At 47.1% G+C, this 23,391-nt stretch overlaps 1 protein-coding gene across 1 annotated transcript in view; it reads left to right on the top strand.

Moving 5' to 3' along the window:
* BCAR3 (breast cancer anti-estrogen resistance 3) overlaps positions 251-23,391 on the top strand; it is a 219,119-nt gene continuing 195,978 nt past the window's right edge. Inside the window, exon 1 of the mRNA XM_005678085.3 lies at positions 251-393. The gene's annotated coding sequence lies outside the window, so the exon portion shown is untranslated. The remainder of the gene's footprint in view (positions 394-23,391) is intronic.

The following is a 23,391-nucleotide window of genomic DNA, read 5'->3' as shown; positions in this document are numbered from 1 at the left end:
ATGGAAATTTCATCATTTATTTCAGTCCCCAGTTGGCAGCATTTTTTCCCAGTTATTTCCTCTTACAGATAATGTTGCAATGCACCATCTTGTACACACAGAGAAAAGGAATTTTGTTGAAAATCTGCATTTCTGAAGGAAACCCCTCCTTCATTCTTTTAGCTGGGGGCAGACCCTGTGGTATGAAGCAATTGCTCGGCAAACCTTCCAGACCTGACGGTATCTATTGCCTTATGATTCCCCAGCGGCTGGGTGGTCAGGAGTGCGCCTGGTTCCCTAGAAGGGAAGACGTCAGCACCCCCAACTCTGTGGTTGAAAGCAGATGCCCCCTGAGTCCCCTCATGTTTGAACCCCCAGCCCGGGAGAGGTGAAGCCTCGGCATCGTGTCATTAGGTAAGTGCGCTGGCTTCGGAGGCATATTAGACTCAGACTCACCTGGACACGGCAGTGGTTCAGTTGGTGGTGTGTTTAAAGTTAATTCACTAAATGCTAATGTAGACAGTGTCTGAGACCAAGAGCAGTCAGTGCTAAGTCTCCTCTCTGAAAACAGCATTTTGTGTGGGTGAGCAGAGTAAGCTTTTATTTTAGTTCATTCTTTTAAAAAAAGAACAACTGTGGCTTGTGTTTAATCCTCTGGAAGTCCTCTGTGTCAGCGAGCCTTTTCTTTGCATGTGGGCATCTCTTGCCAGAAATCGGAATTTCCTGGCAGAGAAGAGAGGCAATTTGAGTAACCCGGACACAGACAAATACACTTCACTTCAACAGAGCTTTTCAGGTGTCACTGAAGATGTGTGAGAAACCAAATAGAATGCTATAGAAAATGCTCTTTTAAAAAAGTATTCTCCAGTTGATGGCTTTAATGAAGCTCTTGCTTCTCATCGCAAACTGGATAAGTTCAGGCCAAGGCTTCACTGAAAAGGGTTTTGTTGACCACAGGAAAAGGGTTGGGGATATGGTTGACATCTCAGACCAGACTGTGGCGCTTCCTTTCCAGCTTGGACAGTAAGATCAGGGCTCAGACCAAAATGCATATGACTTGATTTGTTTCTCCTCTTTAAAAAAAAAAAAAACGTATGGTGTCTGTTTGTGAAAAGTAGATAAAAGGTTTGTTTACAATCTCTCCCTGAAGAGTGGAATTGAACAATTCCAATTTTGGAATTGTTCCTCATTGCTCTTAACTACCTTGGTGAAATTTGGCTGATCTACAGTTATTCAAAGATAAGCATGTGTTTGCTGGGAAGGGAGCAGTAAAGTGCTTGCTTAAGTGACAAGTCTGTAGTTTCCATGATGGCATTTGGCTTCACAACAGGGGATACTAGGAAAGCATTGCTCTAGTGGAACCTGAGGTGTGGATTCAAGTGAGGGATGAGACTGTGGGGAAAGAACTGAGTCTGGGGAAAGGGTGGAGGTCCTATGGGTTCTCAGCGGAGATGCAGGATGTGCTGGTCAGACTTAGAGGTCAGTTCTGTTTTAAAAAGTGGTAAAGCATTAACATCCAGGCAAAGTAAACAAAGAGGAAGAGAGCTAATGAAAGTGTGGTGCTGGGTAGGGCGTATGGACCAACCTAGGATGTGCTGGTCTCAGGATAACCTGGGCACAGGGCTCTGCACATAGTCTGTGCAGGTTCCCAGGACCGAGGGTCAGACACTTTAATACACAGGGCCCAGGGAAACCAGTCTCCAGGTCTCATAGGCTCCAGTTAGAAATCTTTCAGAGACCAAGGGGTTAGGTCCTAATTGAGAAGGACCCTGATTCTCTAGGCATTCATCCAGGGAAGCTTTCTGTATGCTGGTTCCCTCCCCTTCTCCCCTACGGAGGGTGTCCCATTTCCCATCACCTGTCCAGTCTCCCTGACCGCTTTTACAGTCTGAACTAGTTCAGTTCCATAGAGAAGCGTTTGTTAAGCATTCATCAGCTTGTAAGATTTTTTTCACTCTGTGAAATTCTTTCAAGCTTTTTGACATTGTCAAGTGCCTGGATGATTGGGTTTGAACAACTGTGACCTTCAGCTGTCTGGAGACCTGTAATGCCATCCCTGTCGAATGTAGACTCTAACTCAGGGATTATTTTAGTCAATATGAGGAAATACTGGAAAAGGGTATGGGGTCTCCCCTTTCTGCCTTTGGGGCCTGTAAGTTAAGACCTGTTCTTTCATATAAGTGACTGCTAATAAATCTGGATTCTAGTTTCTCTAAACAGATCAATTTCCTAGAGAGGTGGGATAACAGGGTGCCTGGTTTAGGAGTCAGGAAACTGGAGTCCAGCAGTGCTTCCACCACTAACTGCCCCACGTGCCCTTTGGCAAGTCCTTCAGTATCTCCCTTTAAATAAAGATGAAGGGATTGAATTAAGATGCACAAAAATTTCAGTAATCCTAAAGGAGGGGCTGAACTGATGAGATTAAATTTTTAAAAGTTGGCTGCAAAGGTAGATGCTGGGAACAAGCTAACATTGCTGTTCCTTTTGAAAAGATTTAGTACCCCTGAACATGAAACAGGAGTGAGTAGTGGCTACCAGTACAGTGCACATTTGCAGGCAGCCTCCATAGAAACTCAGCTTCCAGAATAAGGTCAGAGTTCTGCTGTGCTCTGTTCTGACCTGGCAATGGCACCACTTGCCTCCAGGTTCACATCTACCTCCAACACACTCTCCAGTTTAGAAATCAGAGCGATTGTTCTTAGAAACTAAGTTCCATTCTGTTACCCTCCTGCTTACAAACCTTCAGGAGCTCCCTATTGCCCTCATGATTTGACCCCTGTTGATCTCAAGCCTATCTCTTATGCCCTCTCTGACCCACAACACTCAACCCTGAGTCTTGCAGTTCCAAACCACAAGCAGTTCCCAGAACTGGTCTCCTCTCTCTCTCCCCCCACCCTCTAGAGTGCAGTTTCCAACACACACGCACGCACGCACGCACGCTTGCTCGCTCACTCACTCACTCACTCACTCCACCTGTCAGCTTCCCCAGCCTCTGGGCTTTCAGAGTCCGCTGGGTTTGCCCTGTCATGGCACTTCCCACACTATACTGCAATTCCTCAAGAGTACTCCACTCCTATCCGAGTGAACCTTGAGGTGGACAGAGTTCCTGAAGGGACCCTGCTAACTGGGCTCCCTCTGGGACGCCCAGTCCACAGATACGAAAGTGCTTCAGACTTTCGGCACTAGGGGAATTTTTCAAACCCAATTAAGTGTCATTACAAGGAAAAAAATAGAAATAATTTTTCTTTTCATAGATTCAGAAAGCAGAAAAAAAAACCTCTTAATGTTGATTTGGCCCATTCTGGCTGCTAGTAGGGTTAAACTCAAACAAAAAGTGGTTAAATTTAGAAGAAACACTTCCCAGAGATTGAGATACTGCAATGTCTCCTTATATGATGGAGGGTCCCCCAACCAATGACCACATAAATTCCTTTGTGGTGCTACTTAAGACCTTTACCTATTTTTCTGTCCTTGAGGGGAATCAGAAGGAAGATGGTAGCCTGCCTTGGCTGTCTCCCATCACACAGTATAATTCTGTGTGCCTGAGTTCTTATCCACCCATCACACATGCTCACACATCCCTACACACGTGCTCAGTTGTTCAGCTGTGTCCAACTCTTTGCAACCTCTTGGACTGTAGCCCACCAGGCTCTGCTATGTATGGGATTCTCCAGGCAAGATTACTGGGGTGGATTGCCATTTCCTACTCCACCAAACACACACATTCAGCTCTAAACTGTAGTCACCTGTGTCTGACTTGGCTCTGGGATGTGAAGGGGGAGCCCTGGGTATGCAATACCATAAACATATTTTCCCCAAGAGATGCTTATGCAGCAATTCAGACATTCTCATTGCTCTGCCTTTTAATTAGTTCAGGGAGTTGCAACCTCACAGTGTGGGTGTGCTTGCCAGCTGGGGTTTTGGGAAGTTATCCGGTCTACGCTCCTTCTGTCTCCTCCCTTGGTGTCAGGAAATTATAGAGCTAGCTCTCTTTGCTTGTCTTGGAAATGTGTATGCTGATTTTACCCCAAAGAGTCCTGGACACTCCAGGGCCTGTCTGAGCCAGCGCTCAAAGGCCCCTGGGGACCAGTGTGGTGACATGCAGAGCTCAGGTCTTGCAGCCTGCTCTCCTTGAGCAAGGGGAGAGGCAATAGCTTTGGGCTAAAAGGGATGGTTTTCACCCGTAATTACTTGGTCCCTTTGGGCGACATACTGCAAAACTGATGCCCCTGGGGGCCCAGAGGAGGGATTTTGTGACTCAAGGGAAAGCTGCTTGTCTCCCAGGCAGGGCCCTGTTCTGGAGACTGCCAGATACCTTATCCCCATGAAAGGAGAGGCCCCAGAAGAGCCCTTCCAGCCTTCCTCTGAGCTGCCTCCCCACAGGGGTTCTGGGATAGCTGTGGCTGAAAGCAAAACTCTCACTGCTGCTGACTTTTCAGGGTAAACCTTTCTCCTCTGCACAGTCACCCCTTGCTTTGTCTGTGCATCCTCCCTCTGGGGGTCCAGATCACACTCTCGGCTCTAGTTTAACTTCTCCACTTACCAGGCTTTGGCACACCCTCCTCTTTCCCTGGGCAATGGGGTTTTTCCTGGCTTCTCCCCTAGATGTGTCTTCCAGCTCAGTCTGCATGGCCAGGGCCTCTCTGACTTGCTCGTTTGTTCCTGTGGGCTGTGGAGGCTTCTACACCACACGTTTCAGCTGAAACCCACCGGGGTGCGATTGTCTTTCTTGATTCATCTCATGCTTTGGCACAGATTGCCCTCTCTGTTTCCCGCTATCCGCACATCTCTTTTTGTGGCTGTTCCCTTCCTTCCAGCCTCACTCACCTTTGGGGCAGGGGCTCCCACCTGGACACTTGGCTTCTTCAGATACCCTCCTATCTGCTGCAAATAGGGTCGCTAATCACTGCCTTGGCATTGACTCGGATGCTGCAGCCTTGCAGGCAGCCACCTGCTCACCACCTAGTCCCACCTGTCATGTTGATGGTCACTGAGTGTGACCTCAGCCAGTCCCAGCCCCACAATGTCCCTGTCCCTAGATTAAGGCAGAGCACAAATGAAGGGGCTTGGAGCTTAAATATGTACTTTTATAACCTCTAATTTCAGAAGAACTGCCTAGCTAAATGTTATATTTATGTTTTCAAAATAGAGTAAATCTAACTTTGTATGATTTTTTTCCATTTTATTTTATAAAGAAGTAATACGGTTATATAGTTCAAACCTCAAAAAGTCTGAACTCTTTTTGAATCGTTTTTGGCTGTGCTGGCCTTTGGCTGTGCTTTCTCTAGCTGCAGCGCGTGGAGACTGCTCTCTAGCTGCCGTGTTCGGGCTTCTCTTGTGAAGCAGCAGCTCTAGGGCACACAGGGTTCAGCAGCTGCAATTCTCGGCCTCCAGAGTGCGGGCTCAGTAGTCGTGGTGCACAGGCTTATTTGGCCTGAAGCACGTGGAATCATCCCAGACTAAGGATAGAACCTGTGTCTCCTGCATTGGCAGGCGGATTCTTTACCACTGGACCACCAGGGAAATCTAAGCCTAAACTCTTACACAGCAAAAATTCCTTCTCACTGCCTTGTTTCTGCCAGTCTCCATGCTGTGCGGGTAGGCACTGTGTGGATCTTGCTTAACTTGATATCTCTTGGTAGTCTTGTACCAGATTCAAAATCAGTTGACTGCTTCTAAAACAACAATGTACCAGCTAGTTAGCAAAGGCGGCACATTTGCCATTTAGGATCGAAGTACCTGCTCCTCCCCTACCCCTGTGGCTATACATTCTGTACTAAGATCTTTCTCTTTCTCATAGCCTTTGTGGTACTAGGAATCTTTATCTCAGCCATCTTTGTCTACGTGTCTTTGTTTCAATGTCTTAGAGATCAGAGCAGATTCCATTACTTAAGAGCTTAGTGAATTGCCCCCAGTTGATCAGATAAGCACTAGAGAAATTCCCTGGAAATCTTCAACAGAGACAGAAAGAGCCAACACAATCCATTTATCACAGTTAGATTATGGCTGATACCCTCAAAATGGAGGAGCCCTTGAAGTCATTTAAACAACTTGAAGAGGGCTCAACGGAGGAGAGAGGGGACAAGAGGGAAGTGTGGGCAGGTAGGCATGCTCAGCCTCAGGCTGGGTGTCCCCAGAAGTCAGGGCTTTCTCTGGACAGAGCTCAGTGGCCCAGGCAGCAGGAGTGATGAGCATTCCTATAGTCATAGAGAGAATTCATCTGGGCAGATAAATCTTTGGAGAGTTCTGGCTGCCCACCTCCTGGGCACTCTCATCTCTGGGTTTCGTTGGAAAGGTGTCTGGCAGCCTGGTCATCATCAGCACCATCTCTGAAACTGCCCATGGTAGTCACCCTTCTATACACGCACACGCACTTAGTGCCACCTAATATATTTGTCCCAAATCTTCACTTTTCTAAAGTGCTTTCAATTCACTGACTCAACTGGAGGGATCACCAGCACTGTTTGATAGCCCAGCCCAAAACTAGAACCTCCCATGAGTAAACTTGCTTTATGTTTGACCTGCTACCCTACATATCTCTGGGAATTGCCACCGTGTTTAAAGATGCTCACTGGCGATCACGGAGATGGCTCCAGGTACCACAAGATTCAGAATCACAAGAATGGGGAAGTTCACTGTGGTCTCAGTGGGAAGTACTAACCTTCAGTCATAAACATGTAGAAACTGGCATTCTTATGTGGTGTATATGATTTATGCAGTGATACCACATTAAACATTTAATTAACAAGAAAATGTCACTCCCAAGCCACACCCAGTGCCCCGTGGGATATCACACTTTGCACTGGGGACAAATGAAAACAAGGATTGGCCTTGGGTAAACTGGTGGCAGTTTAGTTGCTCAGTCATGTCCGACTCTTTGCGACCCCATGGACTGTAGCCTGCCAGGCTCCTTTGTCCATAGGATTTCCCATGCGAGAGTACTGGATCAGGTTGCCATTTCCTTTTCCAGGGGATCCTCCCAACAGAGGGATTCAACCCTGGTCTCCTGCACTGCAGGCAGATTCTTTACCAGCTGAGCCACCAGGAAAGCCCAACTACCTGGTCTTTAACTAGGCACTGTGGAGGAAACACACAAAGCCCCTTTCCCCAGGAATATCCTCCAGGATGTCTGTTCTAGCTCATGCCTGCCAGAAAGGTTCTCCAGCCTCTGAGCAGGGATGGCCATCCCAGGGGCTGCTTGGCTGATGGGTGAGGTCCTGCTTAGAAAGGAGATCTCACACATGTGTCTCAGCTGGGGAGACACCTTCCTTGGAGGTCTGTGGATGGGCCCTGGGGTCTGAGTCACAGAGGGTGGGATTATGGAGCCAAGACTGGGTCTGTGGATAAGGAGGATCAATGAGAACTGCCGAGGAGGAGTGCCTGTGGGTCATCTGAGTAGAGGGCCAGCGACATTCTTATCTGGGGACCATTATCACATTAAATAAGGAGAAGAGATGGGGCCCTGGAAGTGTGGGTGGGTTGAGAAGGGGAGAGGCCAGGATGTCTCTGGACAGGGCACAGCTAGAGCAGTAGTGATGCATTACCTCTTAGGGATGAAGACGTAACTGTTGCGGATGGGGTATTCTAGGTGAAGGGCCAGGGCTAGGTTAGGTCAAGCCTGCTGTGGCAAGCAGGGTACAGGTGTCTGTCCAAAGGATGGTCATCAGCCTTTGCGGTCTAGTTGGTGTTCTCAACCCTGCCCTCAGACAGCCAGAGGTAGGTGGTGAACAAGAGGAAAGGAATGTGGAAGTTCACTGGCACTTTCCAGATCAACACAGGAGCCTTGGGTCAGTGATCAGGTGGATGGGTGGTGTGTGGTCCGAGGTATACTGTTCTTGCTGGGTGGAGTCATGGTGGATGATAGAAGTGGGCAGGGGCTGCTGTGTGTCTGAGCCTGAAGCCCGCTCCTTCCTCCTGACTGAGCACATCTCTTCCTTGTACAGTGATGTCATAGTCACAGCTTGAAATCGGCCATGGTGGGAGTGCCTACACCATGGAAATGCTCCGTATCAGGGTTTTCTTTTCCAGAGAGCCAACTGTTAAACATTTACCAGCACATCACTCAGGGGTGGGGAAGTAAAGTGTACCTGTCGGCACATGAAAAAGAATGAGTCTAAAGTGAGGGACCTTGACTGCTGAGGAGTTCGGACTTTCTCCTGAGGGCTGATGAAAGTCACTGAGAAGCTGGATAACTCAGTACCTTGCTTGAGAGGGGAGTATTTGAAGTCTGTTTGCCTAGGCTCAAATGCTCGCTCTACCACTTGCTAGCTGTGTGACCTTAGATGGGCTACTTAACCTCTCTGAGCCTTAGTTTCTTCATCTGTGAAATGGGAGAAATACTGCCTACTTTACAGTTTATCGTGAGATATAGACAAGTTTTGCATAAAGAACACTTAGAGCCTGGCATGCAGCAAACATTCAATAAATGTTAGCTATTATAGATGTGTTTAGATTATTCAATGACAAGGTCATATTTGTCTTTCGGGATGAACACTGCAGTCAAGAGAATAGATTGAAGGGGGAAGGACAGAGGCTGGAAGAACAGGAAAGAGCAAGGGATGGTGGAAGCCTGAACTAGGCTGGAGAGAAGGGAGAACACCGAGGGATCTAGAGGAGGGTTGGAGAGAGCCCAGAATACGGTGCAAGAGGGAAGGAGAAGCGAAGGGAAGGTCATAGCAAGCAGCCATGAGCAGTGATGGCTTGAGAGAGGGGTGGGTCTTGAAGGCGTATCTCTGTGGAGAAGAGGGAGCAGGACCTTCTGAGTAGAAGAAGCCATGTAAGAGAAGAACAGGGGTTTTCCAGGGAGTGTTGGTGTTTTCAATAAACATATGTCATGTGAGTATTTAAATGTTTGATGGATGCAGCTGGAATGAAAAAGGAAGAAAAAGCAGTAGGCTAAAAAAATTTTTAATCCCATTAAGTTTCCTGCATTGCTCCCAGCTCCATATACTGCTTTCCCAGAACCTACAGAAGCCACCTGGTGAGGTCCAGGCATCAGCCCTGACCTGGCCGGGCAGGCAGCCTTCCCAGCCCAGAGCTGCTCCGGGTGGGGTGGGGGCCCTGCAGTGACCCTGACCAGTGCTGCTGTGGAAAGTAGCCAAGCACCAGAGGGTTAAACTCTCCCTCTCTTTCGTGAAGAGGAGAGGGAGACAGAGACCTTTCCTGTTTACACGGTGCTGGGCTTTCGGCGCCTTCCTGCTGTCGCAACGGTTCTCTGTTGGTGGCACAGGCCCTCTAGACCACTGGGGCAGTATTTTACCCTTGCCACACTTGAGCACTGTCGCCAGTCTGGCTAAGTGTGTCACAGGCTGTCTTTGCATCAGTCCACATTCGGTGAGGTCAGCTGGGCGATAGTGATAAGCTGGTGTTATATCCAGTTCTGCATAGGAGTGTAGAGGAGAGGGCCAATGGGGTGCTGGCAGTTACACTGGCTGGGGTATGCAGACCTGGAACCTTCGACAGGTCACCTGCCTCCACCAACCACTTCCCCACTCAGCCTGGAGAAGGGTTGGAGGTGTCAAAGAGCCAGACTTTTCTCACACTCTATCCCCCAACAGCTTCTCCTCAGCGACCAAACACTGTCTGTCCTATCAAATGAGATGGAAAAATAAAGATGCAGCTGGTGGCGTTAGTGGTAAAGAACCCGCCTGCCAATGCAAGCGATGTGAGAGACCTGGGTTCGATCCCTGGGTCAGGAAGATGACTTGGAGGAGGGCACTGCAACCCGCTCCAGTATTCTTGCCTGGAGAACCCTATGGACAAGGAGCCTGGCGGGCTACAGTCCATAGGGTCACAAAGAGTCAGACACGACTGAAGTGACTTAGCATGCAGCAGCAATGAGCCGTCAGGGTAAAAGGATAGCAGAGAACCAAGCTGGACCTGTTAGGTGACTCGGAGAACTCAAGTTCTTTGGAGGGAAAAGATACATGTATGTAAGAAAGGTGAAAAGATAGGCAGACTTCGCTCCTAAGTTTGGTGCGAACATCTCTCAGATACTCCCCTCCTGGGGACCCATGACTCTGCCATGCTAAAAATGACATACACCAGCACGCTCAAAGCAGAGTGTTGCTTATCTGTTGCAGTAATCTTTGGGAATCCAGAAAAGTGGCATAGATTTAGACCATCCTAGAACTGACTCCCAATTAGGGGCTTTTCTCAGACAATTTATTCAGCCGTGTCAGACCCACCTGGGCTTAAGGCAGGTCATTTGAACTCTCTCCCCCAAGACAGCAGCCAGTTCACCTTCTGTGGGCCAGGCCTGCCCAGCTGCTTTCAGCCAATGTATGTTCTTTTCCAGCCACTGCTGGGGCTCCTGGGAAGCCCTTCTTCTCTCCTCTGGCCCTGTCTCCTGACAGGTCAGGTCAACTCCCAGAGGTTGACCTGGAGCAGTGGAGACTGGAGGCCCAGCTTCCTCATCCTCTTTCTCTGCCCCCTGGCAGGCAGTGCAGCCGGACTTTCCATCAGCACCAAGGCCCTCATTCTCCCGCTTCCAGGAGAGTTTGTCCGCTGGTGGGGAGAGCTGGGTCCTTCCCCAGAAATTGCCCTCACCCAGAGGGAGCTGCTTTGCCCAAGGCTGTGCCCTCACCCCAGGGTCCACTGCCTCCAGTGACTGGATGATGCAGAGATACAGACTCTTGGCCCTTTGCCTCCATTCAGGACCTCTCTGAAGGGCCGACTCAGCCTCAGAGCTCCCTCTGGGTGGTGGGGTGTTGAGATCTCTGTGCTGATGGTGCATCCTCACATGTGAGCCTTCTCTCCCTCCCTGGCAGTACCGTTCCCAAGCACACTTGCCAGTAATTGCATGTAAATCTCCATCCCAATGTCTGTTCCCCAAGGAAGCCAACCTATTACACTTAGAGACACTGGACAGGAGGGCTGTGGGCCCCGAAATCCAGGCAGTGGTCTGCAGGGAGGCTGGGGGGTGGGAGAAGCAGGGTGGTGAGGAGGTTGCTGAAGGAATGACCCAGGGAAGAAAGAATCCATGCCAAAGGATGCCTGCCTTGCCCTCTGCAGCCTGTGGGGGACTGTCTGGCCCTGTTGAAGGAAAAAGAGAAGCTGACTCAACACACACTGCGGAATCCTATCTTTCTCCTGGCGGCCTGGGCACATTTACCTCACAAAGACATTACTGCCCTCCATCTGAAGTCAGCTGGGAAATTATGCAGTTAGTCTTAACCACTAGCTAGTTCAACAAGTGAGTAAGATGCCAAAGATTAAGAGGAAAAGATAAGAAGGAAGAGAAGCTGGGGAGCTGTATGGCCTGCTCCTCCTCTGGAGAAGAGGGGAGTGGAGGGGTGCTCCCCACTCGGTCTGGCTTCAGGCCCCAGGCCCCATGATGTGCGCTCCTTCAGGCAGATCTCTGGCTTTCCTCAGTCTGAACACGAGTCATCTGACTATGGCAGGAAACAGGAGTGAGGGTTTCCTCTTTGTCTCTCAGCAAAGAACCCGGAAGCCAGACGCACTCATCTGTCCGTCAGGTCTAGAACAGACCCCAGTCCCCGTGGCTTCCAACCCGGGGGTGAGGAGGAGCTGCAACTGTTCACATCCTCAGATCCCCGTCTCAAACCCTAAAAGCTCAGAACAGCTCAGTGTCTCCTGTTCCCATTCCAGAACACTCTACAAGCCTAGGGTATAAATTTTGTAAGGCCAAGAACCCCAAACTGGTGGCTAACTATTTTTTAAATGTTTATTTACTTATTTACTTACTTACTTATTTTTGGCCACGTGGGTCTTTGTTGCCGCGTGGGCTTGTCTCTTGTTGCGGGGCGCAGGCTTCTCACCGCAGAGGCTTCTCTAGTTGTGGGGCGCAGGCTTCTCACTGCGGCGGCCTCTCTTGCAGGGCACAGGCTTCTCTCTGCGGCGGCTTCTCTAGTTGCGGGGCCCAGGCTTCAGGCACAAGGGGCTTCGGTAGTTGTGGCTCCTGCGCTCTAGAACACGGGCTCGATAGTTGTAGCACAAGGCTAGCTTCAAGGCATGTGGGATCTTCCCAGATCAGGGATCAAACCTATGTCCCTGCACTGGCACACAGATTCTTCACCGCTGAGCCACCAGGGAAGCCCCTGGAGGCTAACTTTTAATACTGCCTGACACAATGAGAATGCAAGGGAATAGTCTAAAAGCCATGAGATTTTCTGAGGGCTGTTGGTGCCAAAAATCATTCCAATCCTTTCTAGAGGCTGTAGCTGGCGTTCCCGCAGGAGGTGCTTATGGGGAAGGGACGATGCACACAGACACACATCTGTCCAAATTATATATTACCTCTAGGAACTAGCTGAGGCCCCTTCAGTTTTTGTCAATGTTTTTGTTTAAAATAATTTTTAAAATGCATTTTATAACAATTTCAGATGAAGTTATAAAGTAAGCACAAGATACTAACTTGCTTCATCAACTTTTTTACCCAATCCCAAGATCCCCCAGGGAGAAGGAAAAGTCAAATGCAAAGTTTACAAGAACTTTTGTCACATAAAGTGGGTGATGAGCTCTTCAGGTTGGCCTCTGGGCTGGTTTCTAGGAGGGGAGGGATGGAGGGCTCTGTGCTACTTGGAGGTAATAGGGCTGATTAGACCAGGGGTTGGTATTGCAGAGATAGAGTGAAGGGGACATGGCTAAGACTGAGCACCCCAAGAATAGCCCTTGGATGACTCTGGACCTGCCATTGTTTTCTAGAATAGGGGCAACTCACCAAGGGCAACATACACAGTGGGGAGAAAAAATAAGAAACCCAGTTTCTCCCAATGGGGAGAAATGCTACCTGCAATGAAAAGTCAGCTTTATTTTGACCTTTAGGATTATGCATAGCTCTAAAATTCTGATATATTTTGTCTATGGAGCTGACAGTTCTTCACCATCCACTCAGATTGTCAGAGGCTGTAGATAGGAGAGCCTGGCAGCCCATGTGACAGGGGACATATTCTCCCCCCTCTTATTTGTCCAGAGCAGGTGAACTTCAGCTATAGATTGGCTCCTGCCTCTGGGATTTCCCACTCTGTTTGGTCTGAGCCCTGGAGTCAGTGTGACTCCAGATAACCCTGACATGGAATAATAAACAAAAAATTAAAGTGGTAGAAAAGCCCCTATCATCGGATGTCGCCTTAGGTAATTTTAAACGATGGACTGCTTCTTCCTTCCTGGGCACGTGCGTATGTACATGCACACACTCATCCTGTATCTCTATACATTTATAAATTTTTGCCCCTTTATCCACATAGTGGTGATTTAAAAGTCCAGCTCTGTTTCACCCCTGAGATGTGCAGTGTGGGTCAAATGATATCATGCAAGCCTTCCAGAAGGATGAAGTGCCAGAGAAACAGCAGGTGTTCCCATAGACAACCACGGATCCATCACTTGTTACACGATTACTCTGCATCCTGCCCTTCATGTTCAGAGAACAAAGGAGTCCACCGTTTTATTTATTTTTTGGTTTTGTTATTTATTTATTTATTTTAATTGGAGGCTAATTACTTTACAATATTGTGGTGGTTCTGCAATGTATTCACATAAATCAGCCTTGGGTGTACATGTGTTCCTGAAGGACATTGGCGATCTATTTCACATATGGTGATATACATGTTTCAATGCTATTCTCTCAAATCATCCCACAGTCCAACATTTTAGAAGTTAGATTCTCAATGATCCCTGTGTTGATAAGATCAAAGTTTAAGGAAGACAGCAGGACATGGGCTTGTTTTTCCAGGAAGGCTAACTGAGCAGTTCTCAAAATGTTTGCATATATGGGGCAGAATTCCATGCAGTCTTCGAATCTTGAGCCAAGACTCAGCATTAATGATGCCAAAAGTTTCATTTGTTTGACTGTGGGAGGGCTGCAATCACCCTTTAAATGGCCATTCAGTTTGAAGTTCAATAAACACTTTGATTGAGAAACACTTTGAGGGGTGAAAAGTCCTTGGCTGTGGAAGCATTTTTTACTCTCTCTTTGCTGCAGGATTTCCTGTGCTTTAAATCACAGTAATGTACCCTTAAGTGTACGTGCAAAAGAGCCCAAATGCCAGCTCAGTGGTGCCCATGGCACCTGGTAGGTGACCTCGCCTTCCAACAGCAGGAAGTGAGACCTGTGGACTCTTAGGCAGTCACTGGTCTGAACTGATTATCAAAGCCCTAAGTGGAAGCGTTTCCCCGCCGCCAGACCTAGACTGGTCCTGGGAGTGTACATGGAGAGGAGGTATGTGTGTACTCAAAACAGGAAATTCTGCAAAAGAGCAGCCAAGACAAAGCCAAGAAGACAGACTAAGCAGAGAGAGGTTGCTCCATGGCCACTGCCGAGAAGCAGGCTTCCATGAGCCAGTGAGACGTTTAACAACACGAGATCAGCCTACATTCCCTTGAGCTAGGAGCCTCCGTTCCCTTTAGATTGAAGACGTAGCCACATCTTTGTCCCTCACCCTCACGAGGCTGGGTGTAACACACCTGAGTATAATACAAGAAATATAGTTTGGAAACAGATGATCTGGGTTTGAATTCCAGCTGTGTCCCTCACCTGCTGTGGACTAGGAGCAGACCCTCTCTGAGGTCATTTCTTCCCATGGAGATGGCAGTAAGACCTATTCCAAAGGGTCATAAACTGTAGCCGGTCACAGCCTACCATGGTGAATGTGAAAATATTCTGCAAGTTTACCATGTGATTCGCCACAGGTCACCAGTGAGGGGTCAGCTAGAGAGGGGATGCTCGCAGGACAGACAGGTGCTGTCTGTCGCAGGTGCTGCAGCCAGCACCACTGCACTATTCTTTGCCTAAACATACAACAAATGCACAAAATCTTGCCAGAATCAAAAGACAACCTTCCCTTCTGTTTTGTCAGCTTCTTGAAAGGCAGCCGACTGCTGGCTAGTCCCTTCTCTGGGAGAAAAAGTAGAGCAGGCTGCTCTGTTGGTTGTCTGGAGTGTGGTTCTGGGCATACCCCTACCCTCACTGGGGTCACAGTACTTCTCAGCCTTTTGCCTTGAGGTCAAAGACTGATGACCCTCACAGGTGTGACATTCACCACGTGCCTCTCTCAGAGCTCAGACCACCCTGCTCCAGCCCCCTTTCCCATGTCTGAACGGGTTTCCTCACTGTGGGATGGGAGGATCATAACCCCTTCTCTAAGCAACAATTTTGTGCATACAATCACGCACCCACTCTTACTTCAAATCTGATACATCCTGTTATTGATAGGAAGTGATTTTTCACAACTGACTGACACCTGGTGGTATACCTGGAAGACAAGATTGAGGACAGGTGTCTTCATCTGCAAGTGAGATCAGGAAGGGGCTTGTGTACCTTAGTATTTCCAACGCCCAACACATGATAGGGGCTCAGCGCCAGCTTGAATCTGAAATAGAAGCCTCCCATCTCCCATAGATGAGCTGTAGAGCCATTCCAGACTTGGAGGTGCTGGCTGATCAGTCAGAGCTCTCTCTGGAGCATAGCAGTTAGGTGACAGGAGGAGATAGGGGCTCTATGGGGGATTTCACTGCTAGGATGAGGAGCCAGCTCCCTCCCCATTGTGTGGTAGTGGCAGTTTTCACTGGAAGAGTTAGTGCCTACCCTATTTCATGTCTGCCTTTGAAGAGGTGGCCTCTTGCCAGTGAGAAGTGCCTGAGGTCTGGGCTTGGTGAGGGCTGGACGAGCTGAGCATGCAGGTGCTACCACTCAGAGAGTACCCGGGAACAGCCGCGGTAGACCTGTAGGTGCAAGGCAAAGAGGTGCATCCTGAACACCATCCCTGAAGACATTCAAAGGCACCTGCATTTATCTGGGTCCTTGGATGGATCTGTAGCTCCAGGGGATCTGAGGGTGTTGGGGCCAATGCTACCATGGATTTTCCCTTCCAGTTGGGAAAGGCCTCACCAGGGCAGCAGTCTGAGCCACACACCCTCACTTAGGAACAGTTTGGAGGCTGGCAACCCATGGAGTGGGTATGGAGAACCTTCTGGATAATTTGTCACAAGTGTGCTAATAACTCTGGGGACCAAGGGAAAATGAGTCACACAGCAGTTTTTTTTTTTGTTTTTTTGTTTTGTTTTTTTTTGCCACACCCAGTAGCATGTAGGATCTTAGTTCCCTGACCAGGGATTGAACCCATGTCCCTTGCTTTGGAAGCCTGAAGTCTTAACCACTGAACTGCCAGAGAAGTCCCCACCACAGAATGTTTCTGAGATTTGGATGTGTGAATGGGTTGCTCTGTGAATTGTTACTGTCTCACCACAGCTTAGAAGAAACTAGATCTGATGGGCTTGGCCTATGAGGCAAAGCAGAGCTTGGCTGTTTTAGCCTTAGGGAGTGGGCAAAGTGGTCTCACAGTCTGAGAACCACCCTGGTGGTACCAGGCCAGCTTGAAAGTTGATCAAATCAGAGATATGAAGAGATTTTGTTCTAGCCCTTAAGAGACGGGAATTGTAAATGACAAATGGGGAAGAACTGAAAGCAGACAGGAGAAGGCCCTGGGATGGGAGGACTCAGCTGTGGCTTGGGAGTGGGCTGTGCTCAGCCCAGACCCAAGTGTCAGTCAAGTCCCTGTGGAACCTGAATGCATCATTACCCCCTCTCACGGTCGGTTTCCTCCCTTTGAGATGGGAAATCGTGACTTCCTCCCTGAGCTGTGGTGAGGATGAAGTCAGGTCAGCATGCGAGGTGCTTGCCACTGTGCCTGGCACAGAGCAAGTACAGTGCTTGGTGCTGTTCCTGGTTGTGGTGTGACTTTGCCATCACCAGCGCTGTGTAACAAGCAGCGCAGCTTTAGTAGCCAGAAGACAACCATTCTGTTATGTCCATGGATTCTGTGGGTCAGGGATTTAAATACTTATTTATTTATTTTGGTTTATTTGGCTGTGTTGGGTCCTACTTGTGGCACACAGGGTCTTCATTGCATCATATGAGATCTTTGGTTTCAGCTCGTGGGCTCAGTGGTTGTAATGCACAGGCTTAGTTGCCCCATGACATGTGGGATCTTAGTTCCCTGACCGGGGATCAAACCCCCATCCCCTGCATTCCATGGCAGATTCTTAACCATTGAACCACCCAGGAAGTCCCCATCAGGGATTTAGAAAGGACAGAAGCTCATCTGTGTTCCATAATGTCTGGGACATCAACTGCGAAGGTTCAAAACCTGAGATAGCTCAATGGCTGAGCGCTAGCATCTTCCGAAGTCTTATTCACTCACGTCTGGTGCCTGGCCAGGGAAGGACTGGAAGGTGAGTACTGCTGGCCAGAGAGCCTGCACTTGGCCTTTCCAGGTAGCTTCCCTACAGCACGGCTTCTCAGGGTAGTTGACCTTCTAATACAGTGGGCAGCTCTTCCAGAGTGAGTGTCCAGAGAGAACCAGGCAGAAGTGGAATCACTTTTTATGATCTGGCCTCGAAAGTTGGCTGCTTCTGTTGGTTACAAGCAAGTCTCTGAGGTTGGCTGCCTATAGTCAAAGTGAGGGCATTTCTGGATGGGAGGAGTGTTAAAGAATGTATAGACAAGATTTAGAGCTGCCGAAGTAAATGGAGAAAAGAATAACGCCTTAGGCTTACAGTTTAAAAAGTCCATTCACTTAAAAAAATTTTTTAAATTTATTTTATTGAAGTATAGTTGATTTACAGTGTTCTTTTAATTTATACCATACAGCTAAGTGATTCAGTTATACAGACATACATATTCTTTTTAATATCCTTTTCCATTATGGTTTATCAAAAGATACTGAATGTAGTTCCCTGTGCTATGCCGTAGGACCGTCTAGTTCATCCACTCTCTATGTAACAGTTTGTATCTGCTAATCCCAGACTCCCAGTCCATCCCTCCTCTGCCTTTCCTCCCCACTGGCAGCCGTAATTCTGTTCTTTCTGTCTGTGAGTCTGTTTCTGTTTCCTAGGTAAGTTCATTGGTGTCATTTTAGATTCCACATATAAGTGACATCATATATTGTCTTTCTCTTTCTGACTCACTTAGTACGATCATCTCTAGATCCATCCATATTTTTGTTTCCAACTCTACACGTTTTATTTTGTATTGGAGTACAACCAATTAACAATGTTGTGATGGTTTCAGGTAAAAAGCTAAGGGACTCAGCCATACATATACATGAATCTATTCACCCCCAAGCCCCACTCCCATCCAGGCTGGCACATAACATTGAGCAGAGTTCCATGTGCTATACAACGGTTCCTTATTGATTATCCATTTTACATATAGCAGTGTGTGCATGACCTTCTAAAACTCCCTAACTATCCCTTCCCCACTGGCAACCGCAAGTTTGTTTTCTTAAGTCTGAGTCTTTCTGTTTTGCCAGTAAGTACATTTGTATCATTTCTTTTTAGATTCCACATATAAGGGATGTCATGTGATATTTCTCCTCTGTCTGACTTACTTCCTTTAGTATGACACTCTCTAGGTCCATCCATGTTGCTGCAAATGGCATTATTTCACTCTTTTTAATGGCTAAGTACTATTCCATTGTATATATGTACCACGCCTTCTTTATCCTTCCTCTGTCATGGACATTCAAGTTGCTTCCATTAAAGCTGGCTATTGTAAATAGTGCTGCAGCGAACATTTGGGTGCATGTATCCTTTCAGATCACGTTTCTCCCTTGAATATATGCCCAAGAGTGGGACTGCAGGGTTATCTGGTAGCTCTATTTTTAGCTTTTTAAGAAACCTCCATACTGTTCTCCACAGTGGCTGTACCAATTTACATTCCCACCAAGAGCAGGAGGGTTCCCTTCTCTCTGCACTCTCTCCGGCTTTTGCTGTTTGTAGATTTTTTGATGATAGTCATTCTGTAGGTCCATCCATTTTGCTGTAGATGGCATTATTTCATTCTTTTTTATGAAAAAAAAAAAAATCCATTCACTTAATCCTCCCAGGACCTTTGAGTGGTGGGCAGGCAATGAGAGGTGACTCCATTTTACAGTGTGGAAGCAGGCTCAGAAAGGCAGTCACTTCATCCCCTGAGCTGAAGTGTTTATACAAGATGCCCTCTCTCATCCCTTTCAGCTCAGAATTACTCTGGTTTTCTGTTCCTTGCAGAAAGAGACAGTCCTGAAAATTTGGTTTTAATGAAAGAAGCAGTTTGACCAGACCTCTATTTACTGTTTGAACAATTTCTGTGACTTCCTGGAGCAAACTGAATTGCTTCCACTTAGCCTACACCTGGATTCTGAAGGCAGCTAATTTTAGATTTCTTGTTTCAGTGCCAAGTATTGAAGGAACATTGAAAGAATAATCTTTGCTCAATTGGAGTACAAATTCCTTCAACAGAGATCAGTTATGATACCTCATCTTAAGATAAGAAAACCCCATTTATCACATAGCTTTAAGCTGAAATATTAAATGCAAAGCAGGAAAAGTAAAAAACCAAGATCATTTTTAAGCAAATGACTCACTGAGCAAGTAAATATATCAGGAATGAAGATTTTGATAAATAGATGCAATTCACTTAATACTTGTGGTCCTGATTTCATGACTGAAAATTATTTTTACGATAAGTCCATTTTAATTTACTCAGGAATGATAAAAAGAAGGAGGAATTTCCTAGTAAAAGACTCCTGTGAAAATTTGCTTCCTAATTTCAGTTTTATCAATTTGGGTTTCTAGAAGTTGGATTTTCTTAAAATGTGCCCAACCAATACCACATAGTTTCCTAGACACTGTTAACGAATCTGATTTTAGAAATTTTGGATCTTCTCTCTGTTGAAATGCCCATGTGGAACATGGCATTACCTAATTTGTTTCCTTTTATTTTATTCATAATTTATATTTTTAAAAAACACTTGGGGAAGGGTGATAAAAAGGAGAACCATGAAGGAACAGTGACCAATAAATACTTAGATCCAAACATGTTCTTTTCCTCTGGCTTTGGAGGCTGTAGTGAGAGATTAATGCAAATCTACCACCACCATCCTCACCCCTTTTTTGTTGAAGGACCCATAACACATTTTTGAGATGCACACAGTGCCCTGGGGTTAATGCAGATCATCTTGCAATTTGAAACTTAGCAAGTCAAACTTTTAAAGAAGAAATTAAACTGGCATGGGACAGTAGTAAGGCTACATAAGCTCCCGGTCCAGTGTTCATTCAGCACCTTCGTTGTGTCCAGCATTGTGCAGGGCGTCATGGGGAACAATAGAAGCATAAGATACCATTCCTACCCCATACCTTCCAATCTAGTTGAAGGGATCCACCTGCAATTCAGGAGACCTGTGTTCAATCCCTGGGTTGGGAAGATCCCCTGGAGAAGAGAAAGGCTACCCACTCCGGTATTCTGACCTGGAGAATTCCATAGACTACAGTCTGTGGTGTCACAGACAGTCAGACATGACTGAGCAACTTTCACTTTTCAGGGAGGTATGTTCCTGACATAATTTATGACCGGTTTATTATCAACATTTTCTTGGGATTGATTGGCCCATTCTTTCGCACATCCTGTAGAACTGTTCTGGTGAAGGGTATAGTCAGTTCACACACACACACCAACTTAGAGCACATCACAGTCACAAGCTACTATCTAGTGGGTTATTTAACCATTGAAATAACTCCATGTATGGTTTTCTTTGGACAACAAACCTTCTATTTACTATGAGTCAAAAGACTGTCAGCAGGAAATTAGGATTATTAATGCCTGAGAGATCACCAGAGGTAAGCCAAACAGACTAGAAAAAGCCAGGCAAGTAGAGGAAAGCGCAAGAGAATGCCCTAGCACACTGGTAAGGGCAAAAGATGGTGCTTGCTTTCCATTCTGGCTGAAGCAGCACTATGGCAACTCTAATGGGGGAAAACCATTATTTCAAAAATAATGAGTGCAGTCAGCTGAATAATGCCCCCCAAAGATCTCTGGAACCCGTTAAGGCTGACTTCTAAGAAAATGGGTATATGTAGATATGACTCATTAAGAATCATGAGATAGGGACATTATCCTGGTTTCTTAGAAGGGCCTTATATGCAATCACAAGTGTCCCTATGATAGGAAGGGGTGATTTGACAGTGACTGACAAGAAGGACGCAGTGTGACCACAGGGGCAGGGCTTGAGGTGATGCAGTCTCAAGCCAAGGAGCACCAACAGTCATCAGAAGCTGAAAGAGGCAAGAACAGATTCTTCCTTAGATGCTCCAGAGCGAGCCTATGGCTGCTGGCACCTTGATTTTGGACCAATGAGACTGATTCCAGACATCTGGCCTCTAGAACACAAGGGAATATGTTTGCGTTAAGTCCCCAAGTCTGTAGTGATTTACTATAGCAGCCACAGGAAACCAATGCAATGAAAAACTGTAACATTTAAAAGGGAGAGTCCTCTGGAAAATAAGGTGAGATATGGAAGGAAGGGGAGATGTGGTCAAGCATGAAGTGCTGAAGAAGAGCTGGGTGTTGAGAGTTAAGGATGAGCGACTTGGACTGATCAGCTGTGAAGAAAGGCAATGGCACCCAGGCACTGGCTCCTGAGGGCTTCATGAGTCATGGCACACATCTTCCCCAGCTCCATCTTCCCCAGCTCCACATTCAGAACCATCATGTCGGTGGCTTGAAACTAGCTGTGGTTTTACAGGGTGTGTATTTACACCCTAGAAATTGGCAAACGCTACAAAACAGGGCTTTCTTCCAGGGAACCAGTTGTTAGACATTTGCCGCTGAGCAAAAGGGGAAGGAAAGATGGAAGATGGATTCCGTTTAGAACCAGAAGACAAGCATTGTCATGCGCTCATCTCATTCATTGGGTAACCATTATATGCCACTTACAGAACGGGAACATTGGAGAGGTAATCTAACTTTAGAGCTTTGAATTCAGTGTGAGATTTGGATTTTCTCCTGGCATTTACTTTGTGAGTGAGTGATAGTTGCTCAGTCATGTCCAACTCTTTGTTCAGTTCAGCTCAGTCACTCAGTCGTGTCCCAATTCTTTTTGACCCCATGGATTGCAGCATGCCAGGCTTCCCTGTCCATTACCAACTCCCAGAGCTTGCTCAAACTCATGTGCATCGAGTTGGTGATGCCATCCAACCATCTCATCCTCTGTTGTCCCCATCTTCTTCTGCCTTCAATCTTTCCCAGAGTCAGGGGCTTTTCCAATGAGTGAGTTCTTCGCATCAGGTGGCTTGGAGTTTCAGCTTCAACATCAGTCCTTCCAATGAATATTCAGGACTGCATTCCTTTAGGAGTGACTGGTAACCCTTTGTTACTTACATGTATATCATAGTCTGCTTTATTGTCACATAGTGGGTCAAGAACAGGGGACACAATAATGCTTTAAGACATTGTCTTGGCTTTGTGGGAAAGACAGAATTACAGTGAAATTGGGAAAGTGCTAATAAAGATAAAAGCATATCATAAAGATAACGTGACGGAAGAGTAGGGATGGGGTGAGGTGACCTTTGCACAGTCTCAAGGAAGAGTAAATGTTTGCCAGACATGGAAAATTATAGGGGAAGAGGGCAGTTTAAAGGGCAAGACTTGCAGTGACCCAATGGGGAGAGAAGCAAGTAAACAGTGGTGTACGGTTGGGAGGTTGAGAGGCTGAAAGGATGGTGATTAGAGGAGCTGCTTCCCTCTATAGAAGAGCCAAGGGGTTAAATTCACAAGGTTATTGAGTGTGGCCAACTCAAGTTCAGCCTGGACTGAATAATTAATAATCAGGGCCTCTGATTCAAGGAATGGAGTTAGCCACAGCAGCAAGGGCTTCTAGGAGGAACTAGTTCTTGGTGGTGGATAGATGACAGACAAGGGGGCTTCTCTGGTGGCTCAGATGGTAAAGAATCTGCCTGCAGTCCAGGAGACCCGGGTTCGATCATTGGGTTGGCAAGATCCCCTGGAGAAGGAAATGGCAACCTAGTCCAGTATTCTAGCCTGGACAGTTTCATGGACAGAGGAGCCTGGTGGGCTATAGTCCATGAGGTCGCAAAGAGTCAGACATAACTAAAGGAATAATACTTTCACTTTTCAGATGACAGAGAGATTAAGGAGATCAAGCTGTGGAGCAAAGGACATAATAAGATGCAACCCTCTCGGAAAGGAGAGGAGAAAAGGAGGTGGGATCTGGCTGGTGGTGGGGAGGGGCAGTGAGGGAGCTGGGAACTGGAGTGGAAATCAGGAAAGAGTGCAGAAGCCCAGATATCGGGTGAGCCCCAGACAGGACGAGTTCAGCTGGTCCTGCCATGTCCACGAGGATGGACAAGGACTGTCTGCCTACTGCTCAATCCCAACACCGGGTACCTAACACTGAGTGGCCATGCAATATATGCTTGAGAAATAAATGAATGAGGGTTTTATTTATTTGTTCTCCTAGGGTTCTGTTTCTTCCAGAAACACTGGACACAGGGAAGCAGACATCTCCATTTTCTTAAGGTGAAGACCTTCCAATGAACCAATATAGTAGGCTTGGCTTTCAGTCAAAATCAGAGGCACTTGATGAGTTATTGCTGCTGGCAGGTGGGTGAGATGGA

Source organism: Capra hircus, chromosome 3 (assembly GCF_001704415.2).
Source record: "Capra hircus breed San Clemente chromosome 3, ASM170441v1, whole genome shotgun sequence".
In the NCBI taxonomy this organism is placed as follows: domain Eukaryota; kingdom Metazoa; phylum Chordata; class Mammalia; order Artiodactyla; family Bovidae; genus Capra; species Capra hircus.
The sequence above is the reverse complement of the archived record's forward strand: the minus strand, read 5'-3'. Positions and strand labels throughout refer to the sequence as shown.